The 20,091-nt window shown below is 39.8% G+C and overlaps 15 non-coding genes across 15 annotated transcripts; all 15 read left to right on the top strand.

Annotated features, from left to right (window-relative positions):
- Nucleotides 1-351: 351 nt before the first annotated feature.
- On the top strand, nucleotides 352-470 carry LOC142346752 (5S ribosomal RNA). The gene has a single exon (XR_012759797.1). It is a non-coding gene; the product is annotated as a 5S ribosomal RNA (ribosomal RNA).
- A 1,136-nt stretch (nucleotides 471-1,606) lies between these two features.
- LOC142346751 (5S ribosomal RNA) lies at nucleotides 1,607-1,725 on the top strand. The gene has a single exon (XR_012759796.1). It is a non-coding gene; the product is annotated as a 5S ribosomal RNA (ribosomal RNA).
- A 1,136-nt stretch (nucleotides 1,726-2,861) lies between these two features.
- Nucleotides 2,862-2,980, top strand: LOC142346750 (5S ribosomal RNA). Its single transcript, XR_012759795.1, has one exon. It is a non-coding gene; the product is annotated as a 5S ribosomal RNA (ribosomal RNA).
- A 1,324-nt stretch (nucleotides 2,981-4,304) lies between these two features.
- Nucleotides 4,305-4,423, top strand: LOC142346748 (5S ribosomal RNA). The gene has a single exon (XR_012759793.1). It is a non-coding gene; the product is annotated as a 5S ribosomal RNA (ribosomal RNA).
- A 1,135-nt stretch (nucleotides 4,424-5,558) lies between these two features.
- LOC142346747 (5S ribosomal RNA) lies at nucleotides 5,559-5,677 on the top strand. Its single transcript, XR_012759792.1, has one exon. It is a non-coding gene; the product is annotated as a 5S ribosomal RNA (ribosomal RNA).
- Nucleotides 5,678-6,625: 948 nt separating this feature from the next.
- LOC142346746 (5S ribosomal RNA) lies at nucleotides 6,626-6,744 on the top strand. The gene has a single exon (XR_012759791.1). It is a non-coding gene; the product is annotated as a 5S ribosomal RNA (ribosomal RNA).
- Nucleotides 6,745-7,880: 1,136 nt separating this feature from the next.
- Nucleotides 7,881-7,999, top strand: LOC142346745 (5S ribosomal RNA). The gene has a single exon (XR_012759790.1). It is a non-coding gene; the product is annotated as a 5S ribosomal RNA (ribosomal RNA).
- A 1,136-nt stretch (nucleotides 8,000-9,135) lies between these two features.
- LOC142346744 (5S ribosomal RNA) lies at nucleotides 9,136-9,254 on the top strand. The gene has a single exon (XR_012759789.1). It is a non-coding gene; the product is annotated as a 5S ribosomal RNA (ribosomal RNA).
- A 948-nt stretch (nucleotides 9,255-10,202) lies between these two features.
- Nucleotides 10,203-10,321, top strand: LOC142346743 (5S ribosomal RNA). The gene has a single exon (XR_012759788.1). It is a non-coding gene; the product is annotated as a 5S ribosomal RNA (ribosomal RNA).
- A 1,136-nt stretch (nucleotides 10,322-11,457) lies between these two features.
- On the top strand, nucleotides 11,458-11,576 carry LOC142346742 (5S ribosomal RNA). The gene has a single exon (XR_012759787.1). It is a non-coding gene; the product is annotated as a 5S ribosomal RNA (ribosomal RNA).
- A 1,136-nt stretch (nucleotides 11,577-12,712) lies between these two features.
- On the top strand, nucleotides 12,713-12,831 carry LOC142346741 (5S ribosomal RNA). The gene has a single exon (XR_012759786.1). It is a non-coding gene; the product is annotated as a 5S ribosomal RNA (ribosomal RNA).
- Nucleotides 12,832-13,967: 1,136 nt separating this feature from the next.
- On the top strand, nucleotides 13,968-14,086 carry LOC142346740 (5S ribosomal RNA). The gene has a single exon (XR_012759785.1). It is a non-coding gene; the product is annotated as a 5S ribosomal RNA (ribosomal RNA).
- A 2,431-nt stretch (nucleotides 14,087-16,517) lies between these two features.
- Nucleotides 16,518-16,636, top strand: LOC142346739 (5S ribosomal RNA). The gene has a single exon (XR_012759784.1). It is a non-coding gene; the product is annotated as a 5S ribosomal RNA (ribosomal RNA).
- Nucleotides 16,637-17,960: 1,324 nt separating this feature from the next.
- LOC142346737 (5S ribosomal RNA) lies at nucleotides 17,961-18,079 on the top strand. Its single transcript, XR_012759782.1, has one exon. It is a non-coding gene; the product is annotated as a 5S ribosomal RNA (ribosomal RNA).
- Nucleotides 18,080-19,403: 1,324 nt separating this feature from the next.
- LOC142346736 (5S ribosomal RNA) lies at nucleotides 19,404-19,522 on the top strand. The gene has a single exon (XR_012759781.1). It is a non-coding gene; the product is annotated as a 5S ribosomal RNA (ribosomal RNA).
- Nucleotides 19,523-20,091: the final 569 nt, after the last annotated feature.

The raw sequence follows: 20,091 nt of genomic DNA, 5'->3' as shown, positions 1-20,091 counted from the left end.
GCTAAAAGCAATTCGCCACTGATTTTCCCAATTACCGGCCTAAACCCACTGAAGTCATGCTTCCGGTTCAATGTCCGGTTATACAGGTTCCCCGTACCCAATCCATCTGTGCTTTGTTTTGCTGCCGTTCCACTGTATTGTGGATGGTTGGAAGCAAAAAGTTTGCGCTTTTGTCATAATACACTGTTTGGCTACGAATTGCATAAATTATAACACAACCGTGGCTAAAATTGCATGTATTAAGTGACTATTTTGCAAACCGCAAGGCGGCCAGTTAAAGTAATCCTATATATGAATATAAGACTACAATACAATACTGTTGTATATAAATTCGCTCCCGCTCACGCAAATGCCTACGACCATACCATGTTGAATGCACCGGTTCTCGTCCGATCACCGAAGTTAAGCAACATTGGGCCTGGTTAGTACTTGGATGGGTGACCGCTTGGGAACACCAGGTGTTGTAGGCTTTTTCTTTTGAGTATTCAAACCTCATAGAATACTTTTATTCGATATTTACACTTTTTAGAGCCTCAAAAAGCCTCGGTGATCGAAAAAGTTAAGCCTCATCGAGCGCGGATACTTTTTTGGAAATGGGTAAAAACTTGTCCAAAATGGTTCGCTGTGCCAGATTTTTTTGTTTTATCCCAATCTATGGCTCAAGTGGAGCATGCCCACAAAAAATGAGCCAATTCGGACTAAAATTGACGATTTGGTGACCAAAACAAAGTTCGGTGATCGAAAAAGTTAAGCCTCATCGAGCGCGGATACTTTTTTGGAAATCGGTAAAAACTTGACCAAAACGGTTCGCTGTGCCCAATTTTTTTGTTTTATCCCAATCTATGGCTCAAGTGGAGCATGCCCACAAAAAATGAGCCAATTCGGACTAAAATTGACGATTTGGTGACCAAAACAAAGTTCGGTGATCGAAAAAGTTAAGCCTCATCGAGCGCGGATACTTTTTGTAAATGACAATTTCAGCAATAACCATTGCTCCAAACACACCCCATATACTTGTAAAGGCCATTCTAATAGTTCCCCTGCTTGCGTATACTGTATATTTGATATTTGGAACTGTCTCGGAAACATCAAAACTAATTGTAAATTTTCCCTTTATTAAACTAACTTTTAAGTTAGTGCAAATCGCTCAGTTCCATTCTTTAGGCTGCACTCCGCTAACGCAGAGTGCATTCAAATAAAACTTATCAAATAGAGTTGATACTTACCTATTTAATAAGTTTATCACAACAATTAGGCTAAAAGCAATTCGCCACTGATTTTCCCAATTACCGGCCTAAACCCACTGAAGTCATGCTTCCGGTTCAATGTCCGGTTATACAGGTTCCCCGTACCCAATCCATCTGTGCTTTGTTTTGCTGCCGTTCCACTGTATTGTGGATGGTTGGAAGCAAAAAGTTTGCGCTTTTGTCATAATACACTGTTTGGCTACGAATTGCATAAATTATAACACAACCGTGGCTAAAATTGCATGTATTAAGTGACTATTTTGCAAACCGCAAGGCGGCCAGTTAAAGTAATCCTATATATGAATATAAGACTACAATACAATACTGTTGTATATAAATTCGCTCCCGCTCACGCAAATGCCTACGACCATACCATGTTGAATGCACCGGTTCTCGTCCGATCACCGAAGTTAAGCAACATTGGGCCTGGTTAGTACTTGGATGGGTGACCGCTTGGGAACACCAGGTGTTGTAGGCTTTTTCTTTTGAGTATTCAAACCTCATAGAATACTTTTATTCGATATTTACACTTTTTAGAGCCTCAAAAAGCCTCGGTGATCGAAAAAGTTAAGCCTCATCGAGCGCGGATACTTTTTTGGAAATGGGTAAAAACTTGTCCAAAATGGTTCGCTGTGCCAGATTTTTTTGTTTTATCCCAATCTATGGCTCAAGTGGAGCATGCCCACAAAAAATGAGCCAATTCGGACTAAAATTGACGATTTGGTGACCAAAACAAAGTTCGGTGATCGAAAAAGTTAAGCCTCATCGAGCGCGGATACTTTTTTGGAAATCGGTAAAAACTTGACCAAAACGGTTCGCTGTGCCCAATTTTTTTGTTTTATCCCAATCTATGGCTCAAGTGGAGCATGCCCACAAAAAATGAGCCAATTCGGACTAAAATTGACGATTTGGTGACCAAAACAAAGTTCGGTGATCGAAAAAGTTAAGCCTCATCGAGCGCGGATACTTTTTGTAAATGACAATTTCAGCAATAACCATTGCTCCAAACACACCCCATATACTTGTAAAGGCCATTCTAATAGTTCCCCTGCTTGCGTATACTGTATATTTGATATTTGGAACTGTCTCGGAAACATCAAAACTAATTGTAAATTTTCCCTTTATTAAACTAACTTTTCAGTTAGTGCAAATCGCTCAGTTCCATTCTTTAGGCTGCACTCCGCTAACGCAGAGTGCATTCAAATAAAACTTATCAAATAGAGTTGATACTTACCTATTTAATAAGTTTATCACAACAATTAGGCTAAAAGCAATTCGCCACTGATTTTCCCAATTACCGGCCTAAACCCACTGAAGTCATGCTTCCGGTTCAATGTCCGGTTATACAGGTTCCCCGTACCCAATCCATCTGTGCTTTGTTTTGCTGCCGTTCCACTGTATTGTGGATGGTTGGAAGCAAAAAGTTTGCGCTTTTGTCATAATACACTGTTTGGCTACGAATTGCATAAATTATAACACAACCGTGGCTAAAATTGCATGTATTAAGTGACTATTTTGCAAACCGCAAGGCGGCCAGTTAAAGTAATCCTATATATGAATATAAGACTACAATACAATACTGTTGTATATAAATTCGCTCCCGCTCACGCAAATGCCTACGACCATACCATGTTGAATGCACCGGTTCTCGTCCGATCACCGAAGTTAAGCAACATTGGGCCTGGTTAGTACTTGGATGGGTGACCGCTTGGGAACACCAGGTGTTGTAGGCTTTTTCTTTTGAGTATTCAAACCTCATAGAATACTTTTATTCGATATTTACACTTTTTAGAGCCTCAAAAAGCCTCGGTGATCGAAAAAGTTAAGCCTCATCGAGCGCGGATACTTTTTTGGAAATGGGTAAAAACTTGTCCAAAATGGTTCGCTGTGCCAGATTTTTTTGTTTTATCCCAATCTATGGCTCAAGTGGAGCATGCCCACAAAAAATGAGCCAATTCGGACTAAAATTGACGATTTGGTGACCAAAACAAAGTTCGGTGATCGAAAAAGTTAAGCCTCATCGAGCGCGGATACTTTTTTGGAAATCGGTAAAAACTTGACCAAAACGGTTCGCTGTGCCCAATTTTTTTGTTTTATCCCAATCTATGGCTCAAGTGGAGCATGCCCACAAAAAATGAGCCAATTCGGACTAAAATTGACGATTTGGTGACCAAAACAAAGTTCGGTGATCGAAAAAGTTAAGCCTCATCGAGCGCGGATACTTTTTTGGAAATCGGTAAAAACTTGACCAAAACGGTTCGCTGTGCCCAATTTTTTTATTTTATCCCAAATTATGGCTCAAGTGGAGCGTGCCCACAAAAAATGAGCCAATTCGGACTAAAATTGACGATTTGGTGATCAAAACAAAGTTCGGTGATCGAAAAAGTTAAGCCTCATCGAGCGCGGATACTTTTTGTAAATGACAATTTCAGCAATAACCATTGCTCCAAACACACCCCATATACTTGTAAAGGCCATTCTAATAGTTCCCCTGCTTGCGTATACTGTATATTTGATATTTGGAACTGTCTCGGAAACATCAATACTAATTGTAAATTTTCCCTTTATTAAACTAACTTTTAAGTTAGTGCAAATCGCTCAGTTCCATTCTTTAGGCTGCACTCCGCTAACGCAGAGTGCGTTCAAATAAAACTTATCAAATAGAGTTGATACTTACCTATTTAATAAGTTTATCACAACAATTAGGCTAAAAGCAATTCGCCACTGATTTTCCCAATTACCGGCCTAAACCCACTGAAGTCATGCTTCCGGTTCAATGTCCGGTTATACAGGTTCCCCGTACCCAATCCATCTGTGCTTTGTTTTGCTGCCGTTCCACTGTATTGTGGATGGTTGGAAGCAAAAAGTTTGCGCTTTTGTCATAATACACTGTTTGGCTACGAATTGCATAAATTATAACACAACCGTGGCTAAAATTGCATGTATTAAGTGACTATTTTGCAAACCGCAAGGCGGCCAGTTAAAGTAATCCTATATATGAATATAAGACTACAATACAATACTGTTGTATATAAATTCGCTCCCGCTCACGCAAATGCCTACGACCATACCATGTTGAATGCACCGGTTCTCGTCCGATCACCGAAGTTAAGCAACATTGGGCCTGGTTAGTACTTGGATGGGTGACCGCTTGGGAACACCAGGTGTTGTAGGCTTTTTCTTTTGAGTATTCAAACCTCATAGAATACTTTTATTCGATATTTACACTTTTTAGAGCCTCAAAAAGCCTCGGTGATCGAAAAAGTTAAGCCTCATCGAGCGCGGATACTTTTTTGGAAATGGGAGAAACTTGTCCAAAATGGTTCGCTGTGCCAGATTTTTTTGTTTTATCCCAATCTATGGCTCAAGTGGAGCATGCCCACAAAAAATGAGCCAATTCGGACTAAAATTGACGATTTGGTGACCAAAACAAAGTTCGGTGATCGAAAAAGTTAAGCCTCATCGAGCGCGGATACTTTTTTGGAAATCGGTAAAAACTTGACCAAAACGGTTCGCTGTGCCCAATTTTTTTGTTTTATCCCAATCTATGGCTCAAGTGGAGCATGCCCACAAAAAATGAGCCAATTCGGACTAAAATTGACGATTTGGTGACCAAAACAAAGTTCGGTGATCGAAAAAGTTAAGCCTCATCGAGCGCGGATACTTTTTGTAAATGACAATTTCAGCAATAACCATTGCTCCAAACACACCCCATATACTTGTAAAGGCCATTCTAATAGTTCCCCTGCTTGCGTATACTGTATATTTGATATTTGGAACTGTCTCGGAAACATCAAAACTAATTGTAAATTTTCCCTTTATTAAACTAACTTTTAAGTCAGTGCAAATCGCTCAGTTCCATTCTTTAGGCTGCACTCCGCTAACGCAGAGTGCGTTCAAATAAAACTTATCAAATAGAGTTGATACTTACCTATTTAATAAGTTTATCACAACAATTAGGCTAAAAGCAATTCGCCACTGATTTTCCCAATTACCGGCCTAAACCCACTGAAGTCATGCTTCCGGTTCAATGTCCGGTTATACAGGTTCCCCGTACCCAATCCATCTGTGCTTTGTTTTGCTGCCGTTCCACTGTATTGTGGATGGTTGGAAGCAAAAAGTTTGCGCTTTTGTCATAATACACTGTTTGGCTACGAATTGCATAAATTATAACACAACCGTGGCTAAAATTGCATGTATTAAGTGACTATTTTGCAAACCGCAAGGCGGCCAGTTAAAGTAATCCTATATATGAATATAAGACTACAATACAATACTGTTGTATATAAATTCGCTCCCGCTCACGCAAATGCCTACGACCATACCATGTTGAATGCACCGGTTCTCGTCCGATCACCGAAGTTAAGCAACATTGGGCCTGGTTAGTACTTGGATGGGTGACCGCTTGGGAACACCAGGTGTTGTAGGCTTTTTCTTTTGAGTATTCAAACCTCATAGAATACTTTTATTCGATATTTACACTTTTTAGAGCCTCAAAAAGCCTCGGTGATCGAAAAAGTTAAGCCTCATCGAGCGCGGATACTTTTTTGGAAATGGGTAAAAACTTGTCCAAAATGGTTCGCTGTGCCAGATTTTTTTGTTTTATCCCAATCTATGGCTCAAGTGGAGCATGCCCACAAAAAATGAGCCAATTCGGACTAAAATTGACGATTTGGTGACCAAAACAAAGTTCGGTGATCGAAAAAGTTAAGCCTCATCGAGCGCGGATACTTTTTGTAAATGACAATTTCAGCAATAACCATTGCTCCAAACACACCCCATATACTTGTAAAGGCCATTCTAATAGTTCCCCTGCTTGCGTATACTGTATATTTGATATTTGGAACTGTCTCGGAAACATCAAAACTAATTGTAAATTTTCCCTTTATTAAACTAACTTTTAAGTTAGTGCAAATCGCTCAGTTCCATTCTTTAGGCTGCACTCCGCTAACGCAGAGTGCATTCAAATAAAACTTATCAAATAGAGTTGATACTTACCTATTTAATAAGTTTATCACAACAATTAGGCTAAAAGCAATTCGCCACTGATTTTCCCAATTACCGGCCTAAACCCACTGAAGTCATGCTTCCGGTTCAATGTCCGGTTATACAGGTTCCCCGTACCCAATCCATCTGTGCTTTGTTTTGCTGCCGTTCCACTGTATTGTGGATGGTTGGAAGCAAAAAGTTTGCGCTTTTGTCATAATACACTGTTTGGCTACGAATTGCATAAATTATAACACAACCGTGGCTAAAATTGCATGTATTAAGTGACTATTTTGCAAACCGCAAGGCGGCCAGTTAAAGTAATCCTATATATGAATATAAGACTACAATACAATACTGTTGTATATAAATTCGCTCCCGCTCACGCAAATGCCTACGACCATACCATGTTGAATGCACCGGTTCTCGTCCGATCACCGAAGTTAAGCAACATTGGGCCTGGTTAGTACTTGGATGGGTGACCGCTTGGGAACACCAGGTGTTGTAGGCTTTTTCTTTTGAGTATTCAAACCTCATAGAATACTTTTATTCGATATTTACACTTTTTAGAGCCTCAAAAAGCCTCGGTGATCGAAAAAGTTAAGCCTCATCGAGCGCGGATACTTTTTTGGAAATGGGTAAAAACTTGTCCAAAATGGTTCGCTGTGCCAGATTTTTTTGTTTTATCCCAATCTATGGCTCAAGTGGAGCATGCCCACAAAAAATGAGCCAATTCGGACTAAAATTGACGATTTGGTGACCAAAACAAAGTTCGGTGATCGAAAAAGTTAAGCCTCATCGAGCGCGGATACTTTTTTGGAAATCGGTAAAAACTTGACCAAAACGGTTCGCTGTGCCCAATTTTTTTGTTTTATCCCAATCTATGGCTCAAGTGGAGCATGCCCACAAAAAATGAGCCAATTCGGACTAAAATTGACGATTTGGTGACCAAAACAAAGTTCGGTGATCGAAAAAGTTAAGCCTCATCGAGCGCGGATACTTTTTGTAAATGACAATTTCAGCAATAACCATTGCTCCAAACACACCCCATATACTTGTAAAGGCCATTCTAATAGTTCCCCTGCTTGCGTATACTGTATATTTGATATTTGGAACTGTCTCGGAAACATCAAAACTAATTGTAAATTTTCCCTTTATTAAACTAACTTTTAAGTTAGTGCAAATCGCTCAGTTCCATTCTTTAGGCTGCACTCCGCTAACGCAGAGTGCATTCAAATAAAACTTATCAAATAGAGTTGATACTTACCTATTTAATAAGTTTATCACAACAATTAGGCTAAAAGCAATTCGCCACTGATTTTCCCAATTACCGGCCTAAACCCACTGAAGTCATGCTTCCGGTTCAATGTCCGGTTATACAGGTTCCCCGTACCCAATCCATCTGTGCTTTGTTTTGCTGCCGTTCCACTGTATTGTGGATGGTTGGAAGCAAAAAGATTGCGCTTTTGTCATAATACACTGTTTGGCTACGAATTGCATAAATTATAACACAACCGTGGCTAAAATTGCATGTATTAAGTGACTATTTTGCAAACCGCAAGGCGGCCAGTTAAAGTAATCCTATATATGAATATAAGACTACAATACAATACTGTTGTATATAAATTCGCTCCCGCTCACGCAAATGCCTACGACCATACCATGTTGAATGCACCGGTTCTCGTCCGATCACCGAAGTTAAGCAACATTGGGCCTGGTTAGTACTTGGATGGGTGACCGCTTGGGAACACCAGGTGTTGTAGGCTTTTTCTTTTGAGTATTCAAACCTCATAGAATACTTTTATTCGATATTTACACTTTTTAGAGCCTCAAAAAGCCTCGGTGATCGAAAAAGTTAAGCCTCATCGAGCGCGGATACTTTTTTGGAAATGGGTAAAAACTTGTCCAAAATGGTTCGCTGTGCCAGATTTTTTTGTTTTATCCCAATCTATGGCTCAAGTGGAGCATGCCCACAAAAAATGAGCCAATTCGGACTAAAATTGACGATTTGGTGACCAAAACAAAGTTCGGTGATCGAAAAAGTTAAGCCTCATCGAGCGCGGATACTTTTTTGGAAATCGGTAAAAACTTGACCAAAACGGTTCGCTGTGCCCAATTTTTTTGTTTTATCCCAATCTATGGCTCAAGTGGAGCATGCCCACAAAAAATGAGCCAATTCGGACTAAAATTGACGATTTGGTGACCAAAACAAAGTTCGGTGATCGAAAAAGTTAAGCCTCATCGAGCGCGGATACTTTTTGTAAATGACAATTTCAGCAATAACCATTGCTCCAAACACACCCCATATACTTGTAAAGGCCATTCTAATAGTTCCCCTGCTTGCGTATACTGTATATTTGATATTTGGAACTGTCTCGGAAACATCAAAACTAATTGTAAATTTTCCCTTTATTAAACTAACTTTTAAGTTAGTGTAAATCGCTCAGTTCCATTCTTTAGGCTGCACTCCGCTAACGCAGAGTGCATTCAAATAAAACTTATCAAATAGAGTTGATACTTACCTATTTAATAAGTTTATCACAACAATTAGGCTAAAAGCAATTCGCCACTGATTTTCCCAATTACCGGCCTAAACCCACTGAAGTCATGCTTCCGGTTCAATGTCCGGTTATACAGGTTCCCCGTACCCAATCCATCTGTGCTTTGTTTTGCTGCCGTTCCACTGTATTGTGGATGGTTGGAAGCAAAAAGTTTGCGCTTTTGTCATAATACACTGTTTGGCTACGAATTGCATAAATTATAACACAACCGTGGCTAAAATTGCATGTATTAAGTGACTATTTTGCAAACCGCAAGGCGGCCAGTTAAAGTAATCCTATATATGAATATAAGACTACAATACAATACTGTTGTATATAAATTCGCTCCCGCTCACGCAAATGCCTACGACCATACCATGTTGAATGCACCGGTTCTCGTCCGATCACCGAAGTTAAGCAACATTGGGCCTGGTTAGTACTTGGATGGGTGACCGCTTGGGAACACCAGGTGTTGTAGGCTTTTTCTTTTGAGTATTCAAACCTCATAGAATACTTTTATTCGATATTTACACTTTTTAGAGCCTCAAAAAGCCTCGGTGATCGAAAAAGTTAAGCCTCATCGAGCGCGGATACTTTTTTGGAAATGGGTAAAAACTTGTCCAAAATGGTTCGCTGTGCCAGATTTTTTTGTTTTATCCCAATCTATGGCTCAAGTGGAGCATGCCCACAAAAAATGAGCCAATTCGGACTAAAATTGACGATTTGGTGACCAAAACAAAGTTCGGTGATCGAAAAAGTTAAGCCTCATCGAGCGCGGATACTTTTTGTAAATGACAATTTCAGCAATAACCATTGCTCCAAACACACCCCATATACTTGTAAAGGCCATTCTAATAGTTCCCCTGCTTGCGTATACTGTATATTTGATATTTGGAACTGTCTCGGAAACATCAAAACTAATTGTAAATTTTCCCTTTATTAAACTAACTTTTAAGTTAGTGTAAATCGCTCAGTTCCATTCTTTAGGCTGCACTCCGCTAACGCAGAGTGCATTCAAATAAAACTTATCAAATAGAGTTGATACTTACCTATTTAATAAGTTTATCACAACAATTAGGCTAAAAGCAATTCGCCACTGATTTTCCCAATTACCGGCCTAAACCCACTGAAGTCATGCTTCCGGTTCAATGTCCGGTTATACAGGTTCCCCGTACCCAATCCATCTGTGCTTTGTTTTGCTGCCGTTCCACTGTATTGTGGATGGTTGGAAGCAAAAAGTTTGCGCTTTTGTCATAATACACTGTTTGGCTACGAATTGCATAAATTATAACACAACCGTGGCTAAAATTGCATGTATTAAGTGACTATTTTGCAAACCGCAAGGCGGCCAGTTAAAGTAATCCTATATATGAATATAAGACTACAATACAATACTGTTGTATATAAATTCGCTCCCGCTCACGCAAATGCCTACGACCATACCATGTTGAATGCACCGGTTCTCGTCCGATCACCGAAGTTAAGCAACATTGGGCCTGGTTAGTACTTGGATGGGTGACCGCTTGGGAACACCAGGTGTTGTAGGCTTTTTCTTTTGAGTATTCAAACCTCATAGAATACTTTTATTCGATATTTACACTTTTTAGAGCCTCAAAAAGCCTCGGTGATCGAAAAAGTTAAGCCTCATCGAGCGCGGATACTTTTTTGGAAATGGGTAAAAACTTGTCCAAAATGGTTCGCTGTGCCAGATTTTTTTGTTTTATCCCAATCTATGGCTCAAGTGGAGCATGCCCACAAAAAATGAGCCAATTCGGACTAAAATTGACGATTTGGTGACCAAAACAAAGTTCGGTGATCGAAAAAGTTAAGCCTCATCGAGCGCGGATACTTTTTTGGAAATCGGTAAAAACTTGACCAAAACGGTTCGCTGTGCCCAATTTTTTTGTTTTATCCCAATCTATGGCTCAAGTGGAGCATGCCCACAAAAAATGAGCCAATTCGGACTAAAATTGACGATTTGGTGACCAAAACAAAGTTCGGTGATCGAAAAAGTTAAGCCTCATCGAGCGCGGATACTTTTTGTAAATGACAATTTCAGCAATAACCATTGCTCCAAACACACCCCATATACTTGTAAAGGCCATTCTAATAGTTCCCCTGCTTGCGTATACTGTATATTTGATATTTGGAACTGTCTCGGAAACATCAAAACTAATTGTAAATTTTCCCTTTATTAAACTAACTTTTAAGTTAGTGCAAATCGCTCAGTTCCATTCTTTAGGCTGCACTCCGCTAACGCAGAGTGCGTTCAAATAAAACTTATCAAATAGAGTTGATACTTACCTATTTAATAAGTTTATCACAACAATTAGGCTAAAAGCAATTCGCCACTGATTTTCCCAATTACCGGCCTAAACCCACTGAAGTCATGCTTCCGGTTCAATGTCCGGTTATACAGGTTCCCCGTACCCAATCCATCTGTGCTTTGTTTTGCTGCCGTTCCACTGTATTGTGGATGGTTGGAAGCAAAAAGTTTGCGCTTTTGTCATAATACACTGTTTGGCTACGAATTGCATAAATTATAACACAACCGTGGCTAAAATTGCATGTATTAAGTGACTATTTTGCAAACCGCAAGGCGGCCAGTTAAAGTAATCCTATATATGAATATAAGACTACAATACAATACTGTTGTATATAAATTCGCTCCCGCTCACGCAAATGCCTACGACCATACCATGTTGAATGCACCGGTTCTCGTCCGATCACCGAAGTTAAGCAACATTGGGCCTGGTTAGTACTTGGATGGGTGACCGCTTGGGAACACCAGGTGTTGTAGGCTTTTTCTTTTGAGTATTCAAACCTCATAGAATACTTTTATTCGATATTTACACTTTTTAGAGCCTCAAAAAGCCTCGGTGATCGAAAAAGTTAAGCCTCATCGAGCGCGGATACTTTTTTGGAAATGGGTAAAAACTTGTCCAAAATGGTTCGCTGTGCCAGATTTTTTTGTTTTATCCCAATCTATGGCTCAAGTGGAGCATGCCCACAAAAAATGAGCCAATTCGGACTAAAATTGACGATTTGGTGACCAAAACAAAGTTCGGTGATCGAAAAAGTTAAGCCTCATCGAGCGCGGATACTTTTTTGGAAATCGGTAAAAACTTGACCAAAACGGTTCGCTGTGCCCAATTTTTTTGTTTTATCCCAATCTATGGCTCAAGTGGAGCATGCCCACAAAAAATGAGCCAATTCGGACTAAAATTGACGATTTGCTGACCAAAACAAAGTTCGGTGATCGAAAAAGTTAAGCCTCATCGAGCGCGGATACTTTTTGTAAATGACAATTTCAGCAATAACCATTGCTCCAAACACACCCCATATACTTGTAAAGGCCATTCTAATAGTTCCCCTGCTTGCGTATACTGTATATTTGATATTTGGAACTGTCTCGGAAACATCAAAACTAATTGTAAATTTTCCCTTTATTAAACTAACTTTTAAGTTAGTGCAAATCGCTCAGTTCCATTCTTTAGGCTGCACTCCGCTAACGCAGAGTGCGTTCAAATAAAACTTATCAAATAGAGTTGATACTTACCTATTTAATAAGTTTATCACAACAATTAGGCTAAAAGCAATTCGCCACTGATTTTCCCAATTACCGGCCTAAACCCACTGAAGTCATGCTTCCGGTTCAATGTCCGGTTATACAGGTTCCCCGTACCCAATCCATCTGTGCTTTGTTTTGCTGCCGTTCCACTGTATTGTGGATGGTTGGAAGCAAAAAGTTTGCGCTTTTGTCATAATACACTGTTTGGCTACGAATTGCATAAATTATAACACAACCGTGGCTAAAATTGCATGTATTAAGTGACTATTTTGCAAACCGCAAGGCGGCCAGTTAAAGTAATCCTATATATGAATATAAGACTACAATACAATACTGTTGTATATAAATTCGCTCCCGCTCACGCAAATGCCTACGACCATACCATGTTGAATGCACCGGTTCTCGTCCGATCACCGAAGTTAAGCAACATTGGGCCTGGTTAGTACTTGGATGGGTGACCGCTTGGGAACACCAGGTGTTGTAGGCTTTTTCTTTTGAGTATTCAAACCTCATAGAATACTTTTATTCGATATTTACACTTTTTAGAGCCTCAAAAAGCCTCGGTGATCGAAAAAGTTAAGCCTCATCGAGCGCGGATACTTTTTTGGAAATGGGTAAAAACTTGTCCAAAATGGTTCGCTGTGCCAGATTTTTTTGTTTTATCCCAATCTATGGCTCAAGTGGAGCATGCCCACAAAAAATGAGCCAATTCGGACTAAAATTGACGATTTGGTGACCAAAACAAAGTTCGGTGATCGAAAAAGTTAAGCCTCATCGAGCGCGGATACTTTTTTGGAAATCGGTAAAAACTTGACCAAAACGGTTCGCTGTGCCCAATTTTTTTGTTTTATCCCAATCTATGGCTCAAGTGGAGCATGCCCACAAAAAATGAGCCAATTCGGACTAAAATTGACGATTTGCTGACCAAAACAAAGTTCGGTGATCGAAAAAGTTAAGCCTCATCGAGCGCGGATACTTTTTGTAAATGACAATTTCAGCAATAACCATTGCTCCAAACACACCCCATATACTTGTAAAGGCCATTCTAATAGTTCCCCTGCTTGCGTATACTGTATATTTGATATTTGGAACTGTCTCGGAAACATCAAAACTAATTGTAAATTTTCCCTTTATTAAACTAACTTTTAAGTTAGTGCAAATCGCTCAGTTCCATTCTTTAGGCTGCACTCCGCTAACGCAGAGTGCGTTCAAATAAAACTTATCAAATAGAGTTGATACTTACCTATTTAATAAGTTTATCACAACAATTAGGCTAAAAGCAATTCGCCACTGATTTTCCCAATTACCGGCCTAAACCCACTGAAGTCATGCTTCCGGTTCAATGTCCGGTTATACAGGTTCCCCGTACCCAATCCATCTGTGCTTTGTTTTGCTGCCGTTCCACTGTATTGTGGATGGTTGGAAGCAAAAAGTTTGCGCTTTTGTCATAATACACTGTTTGGCTACGAATTGCATAAATTATAACACAACCGTGGCTAAAATTGCATGTATTAAGTGACTATTTTGCAAACCGCAAGGCGGCCAGTTAAAGTAATCCTATATATGAATATAAGACTACAATACAATACTGTTGTATATAAATTCGCTCCCGCTCACGCAAATGCCTACGACCATACCATGTTGAATGCACCGGTTCTCGTCCGATCACCGAAGTTAAGCAACATTGGGCCTGGTTAGTACTTGGATGGGTGACCGCTTGGGAACACCAGGTGTTGTAGGCTTTTTCTTTTGAGTATTCAAACCTCATAGAATACTTTTATTCGATATTTACACTTTTTAGAGCCTCAAAAAGCCTCGGTGATCGAAAAAGTTAAGCCTCATCGAGCGCGGATACTTTTTTGGAAATGGGTAAAAACTTGTCCAAAATGGTTCGCTGTGCCAGATTTTTTTGTTTTATCCCAATCTATGGCTCAAGTGGAGCATGCCCACAAAAAATGAGCCAATTCGGACTAAAATTGACGATTTGGTGACCAAAACAAAGTTCGGTGATCGAAAAAGTTAAGCCTCATCGAGCGCGGATACTTTTTTGGAAATCGGTAAAAACTTGACCAAAACGGTTCGCTGTGCCCAATTTTTTTGTTTTATCCCAATCTATGGCTCAAGTGGAGCATGCCCACAAAAAATGAGCCAATTCGGACTAAAATTGACGATTTGGTGACCAAAACAAAGTTCGGTGATCGAAAAAGTTAAGCCTCATCGAGCGCGGATACTTTTTTGGAAATCGGTAAAAACTTGACCAAAACGGTTCGCTGTGCCCAATTTTTTTGTTTTATCCCAATCTATGGCTCAAGTGGAGCATGCCCACAAAAAATGAGCCAATTCGGACTAAAATTGACGATTTGGTGACCAAAACAAAGTTCGGTGATCGAAAAAGTTAAGCCTCATCGAGCGCGGATACTTTTTGTAAATGACAATTTCAGCAATAACCATTGCTCCAAACACACCCCATATACTTGTAAAGGCCATTCTAATAGTTCCCCTGCTTGCGTATACTGTATATTTGATATTTGGAACTGTCTCGGAAACATCAAAACTAATTGTAAATTTTCCCTTTATTAAACTAACTTTTAAGTTAAGCAACATTGGGCCTGGTTAGTACTTGGATGGGTGACCGCTTGGGAACACCAGGTGTTGTAGGCTTTTTCTTTTGAGTATTCAAACCTCATAGAATACTTTTATTCGATATTTACACTTTTTAGAGCCTCAAAAAGCCTCGGTGATCGAAAAAGTTAAGCCTCATCGAGCGCGGATACTTTTTTGGAAATCGGTAAAAACTTGACCAAAACGGTTCGCTGTGCCCAATTTTTTTGTTTTATCCCAATCTATGGCTCAAGTGGAGCATGCCCACAAAAAATGAGCCAATTCGGACTAAAATTGACGATTTGGTGACCAAAACAAAGTTCGGTGATCGAAAAAGTTAAGCCTCATCGAGCGCGGATACTTTTTTGGAAATCGGTAAAAACTTGACCAAAACGGTTCGCTGTGCCCAATTTTTTTATTTTATCCCAAATTATGGCTCAAGTGGAGCATGCCCACAAAAAATGAGCCAATTCGGACTAAAATTGACGATTTGGTGACCAAAACAAAGTTCGGTGATCGAAAAAGTTAAGCCTCATCGAGCGCGGATACTTTTTTGGAAATCGGTAAAAACTTGACCAAAACGGTTCGCTGTGCCCAATTTTTTTGTTTTATCCCAATCTATGGCTCAAGTGGAGCATGCCCACAAAAAATGAGCCAATTCGGACTAAAATTGACGATTTGGTGACCAAAACAAAGTTCGGTGATCGAAAAAGTTAAGCCTCATCGAGCGCGGATACTTTTTTGGAAATCGGTAAAAACTTGACCAAAACGGTTCGCTGTGCCCAATTTTTTTATTTTATCCCAAATTATGGCTCAAGTGGAGCGTGCCCACAAAAAATGAGCCAATTCGGACTAAAATTGACGATTTGGTGATCAAAACAAAGTTCGGTGATCGAAAAAGTTAAGCCTCATCGAGCGCGGATACTTTTTGTAAATGACAATTTCAGCAATAACCATTGCTCCAAACACACCCCATATACTTGTAAAGGCCATTCTAATAGTTCCCCTGCTTGCGTATACTGTATATTTGATATTTGGAACTGTCTCGGAAACATCTAAACTAATTGTAAATTTTCCCTTTATTAAACTAACTTTTAAGTTAGTGCAAATCGCTCAGTTCCATTCTTTAGGCTGCACTCCGCTAACGCAGAGTGCATTCAAATAAAACTTATCAAATAGAGTTGATACTTACCTATTTAATAAGTTTATCACAACAATTAGGCTAAAAGCAATTCGCCACTGATTTTCCCAATTACCGGCCTAAACCCACTGAAGTCATGCTTCCGGTTCAATGTCCGGTTATACAGGTTCCCCGTACCCAATCCATCTGTGCTTTGTTTTGCTGCCGTTCCACTGTATTGTGGATGGTTGGAAGCAAAAAGTTTGCGCTTTTGTCATAATACACTGTTTGGCTACGAATTGCATAAATTATAACACAACCGTGGCTAAAATTGCATGTATTAAGTGACTATTTTGCAAACCGCAAGGCGGCCAGTTAAAGTAATCCTATATATGAATATAAGACTACAATACAATACTGTTGTATATAAATTCGCTCCCGCTCACGCAAATGCCTACGACCATACCATGTTGAATGCACCGGTTCTCGTCCGATCACCGAAGTTAAGCAACATTGGGCCTGGTTAGTACTTGGATGGGTGACCGCTTGGGAACACCAGGTGTTGTAGGCTTTTTCTTTTGAGTATTCAAACCTCATAGAATACTTTTATTCGATATTTACACTTTTTAGAGCCTCAAAAAGCCTCGGTGATCGAAAAAGTTAAGCCTCATCGAGCGCGGATACTTTTTTGGAAATGGGTAAAAACTTGTCCAAAATGGTTCGCTGTGCCAGATTTTTTTGTTTTATCCCAATCTATGGCTCAAGTGGAGCATGCCCACAAAAAATGAGCCAATTCGGACTAAAATTGACGATTTGGTGACCAAAACAAAGTTCGGTGATCGAAAAAGTTAAGCCTCATCGAGCGCGGATACTTTTTTGGAAATCGGTAAAAACTTGACCAAAACGGTTCGCTGTGCCCAATTTTTTTGTTTTATCCCAATCTATGGCTCAAGTGGAGCATGCCCACAAAAAATGAGCCAATTCGGACTAAAATTGACGATTTGGTGACCAAAACAAAGTTCGGTGATCGAAAAAGTTAAGCCTCATCGAGCGCGGATACTTTTTTGGAAATCGGTAAAAACTTGACCAAAACGGTTCGCTGTGCCCAATTTTTTTATTTTATCCCAAATTATGGCTCAAGTGGAGCGTGCCCACAAAAAATGAGCCAATTCGGACTAAAATTGACCATTTGGTGATCAAAACAAAGTTCGGTGATCGAAAAAGTTAAGCCTCATCGAGCGCGGATACTTTTTGTAAATGACAATTTCAGCAATAACCATTGCTCCAAACACACCCCATATACTTGTAAAGGCCATTCTAATAGTTCCCCTGCTTGCGTATACTGTATATTTGATATTTGGAACTGTCTCGGAAACATCAAAACTAATTGTAAATTTTCCCTTTATTAAACTAACTTTTAACTTAGTGCAAATCGCTCAGTTCCATTCTTTAGGCTGCACTCCGCTAACGCAGAGTGCATTCAAATAAAACTTATCAAATAGAGTTGATACTTACCTATTTAATAAGTTTATCACAACAATTAGGCTAAAAGCAATTCGCCACTGATTTTCCCAATTACCGGCCTAAACCCACTGAAGTCATGCTTCCGGTTCAATGTCCGGTTATACAGGTTCCCCGTACCCAATCCATCTGTGCTTTGTTTTGCTGCCGTTCCACTGTATTGTGGATGGTTGGAAGCAAAAAGTTTGCGCTTTTGTCATAATACACTGTTTGGCTACGAATTGCATAAATTATAACACAACCGTGGCTAAAATTGCATGTATTAAGTGACTATTTTGCAAACCGCAAGGCGGCCAGTTAAAGTAATCCTATATATGAATATAAGACTACAATACAATACTGTTGTATATAAATTCGCTCCCGCTCACGCAAATGCCTACGACCATACCATGTTGAATGCACCGGTTCTCGTCCGATCACCGAAGTTAAGCAACATTGGGCCTGGTTAGTACTTGGATGGGTGACCGCTTGGGAACACCAGGTGTTGTAGGCTTTTTCTTTTGAGTATTCAAACCTCATAGAATACTTTTATTCGATATTTACACTTTTTAGAGCCTCAAAAAGCCTCGGTGATCGAAAAAGTTAAGCCTCATCGAGCGCGGATACTTTTTTGGAAATGGGTAAAAACTTGTCCAAAATGGTTCGCTGTGCCAGATTTTTTTGTTTTATCCCAATCTATGGCTCAAGTGGAGCATGCCCACAAAAAATGAGCCAATTCGGACTAAAATTGACGATTTGGTGACCAAAACAAAGTTCGGTGATCGAAAAAGTTAAGCCTCATCGAGCGCGGATACTTTTTTGGAAATCGGTAAAAACTTGACCAAAACGGTTCGCTGTGCCCAATTTTTTTGTTTTATCCCAATCTATGGCTCAAGTGGAGCATGCCCACAAAAAATGAGCCAATTCGGACTAAAATTGACGATTTGGTGACCAAAACAAAGTTCGGTGATCGAAAAAGTTAAGCCTCATCGAGCGCGGATACTTTTTTGGAAATCGGTAAAAACTTGACCAAAACGGTTCGCTGTGCCCAATTTTTTTATTTTATCCCAAATTATGGCTCAAGTGGAGCGTGCCCACAAAAAATGAGCCAATTCGGACTAAAATTGACCATTTGGTGATCAAAACAAAGTTCGGTGATCGAAAAAGTTAAGCCTCATCGAGCGCGGATACTTTTTGTAAATGACAATTTCAGCAATAACCATTGCTCCAAACACACCCCATATACTTGTAAAGGCCATTCTAATAGTTCCCCTGCTTGCGTATACTGTATATTTGATATTTGGAACTGTCTCGGAAACATCAAAACTAATTGTAAATTTTCCCTTTATTAAACTAACTTTTAAGTTAGTGCAAATCGCTCAGTTCCATTCTTTAGGCTGCACTCCGCTAACGCAGAGTGCATTCAAATAAAACTTATCAAATAGAGTTGATACTTACCTATTTAATAAGTTTATCACAACAATTAGGCTAAAAGCAATTCGCCACTGATTTTCCCAATTACCGGCCTAAACCCACTGAAGTCATGCTTCCGGTTCAATGTCCGGTTATACAGGTTCCCCGTACCCAATCCATCTGTGCTTTGTTTTGCTGCCGTTCCACTGTATTGTGGATGGTTGGAAGCAAAAAGTTTGCGCTTTTGTCATAATACACTGTTTGGCTACGAATTGCATAAATTATAACACAACCGTGGCTAAAATTGCATGTATTAAGTGACTATTTTGCAAACCGCAAGGCGGCCAGTTAAAGTAATCCTATATATGAATATAAGACTACAATACAATACTGTTGTATATAAATTCGCTCCCGCTCACGCAAATGCCTACGACCATACCATGTTGAATGCACCGGTTCTCGTCCGATCACCGAAGTTAAGCAACATTGGGCCTGGTTAGTACTTGGATGGGTGACCGCTTGGGAACACCAGGTGTTGTAGGCTTTTTCTTTTGAGTATTCAAACCTCATAGAATACTTTTATTCGATATTTACACTTTTTAGAGCCTCAAAAAGCCTCGGTGATCGAAAAAGTTAAGCCTCATCGAGCGCGGATACTTTTTTGGAAATGGGTAAAAACTTGTCCAAAATGGTTCGCTGTGCCAGATTTTTTTGTTTTATCCCAATCTATGGCTCAAGTGGAGCATGCCCACAAAAAATGAGCCAATTCGGACTAAAATTGACGATTTGGTGACCAAAACAAAGTTCGGTGATCGAAAAAGTTAAGCCTCATCGAGCGCGGATACTTTTTTGGAAATCGGTAAAAACTTGACCAAAACGGTTCGCTGTGCCCAATTTTTTTGTTTTATCCCAATCTATGGCTCAAGTGGAGCATGCCCACAAAAAATGAGCCAATTCGGACTAAAATTGACGATTTGGTGACCAAAACAAAGTTCGGTGATCGAAAAAGTTAAGCCTCATCGAGCGCGGATACTTTTTTGGAAATCGGTAAAAACTTGACCAAAACGGTTCGCTGTGCCCAATTTTTTTATTTTATCCCAAATTATGGCTCAA

The sequence above is a fragment of the Convolutriloba macropyga genome, chromosome 9 (genome assembly GCF_964194025.1).
Source record: "Convolutriloba macropyga chromosome 9, txConMacr16.3, whole genome shotgun sequence".
Lineage (NCBI taxonomy): Eukaryota > Metazoa > Xenacoelomorpha > Acoela > Convolutidae > Convolutriloba > Convolutriloba macropyga.
The sequence above is the reverse complement of the archived record's forward strand: the minus strand, read 5'-3'. Positions and strand labels throughout refer to the sequence as shown.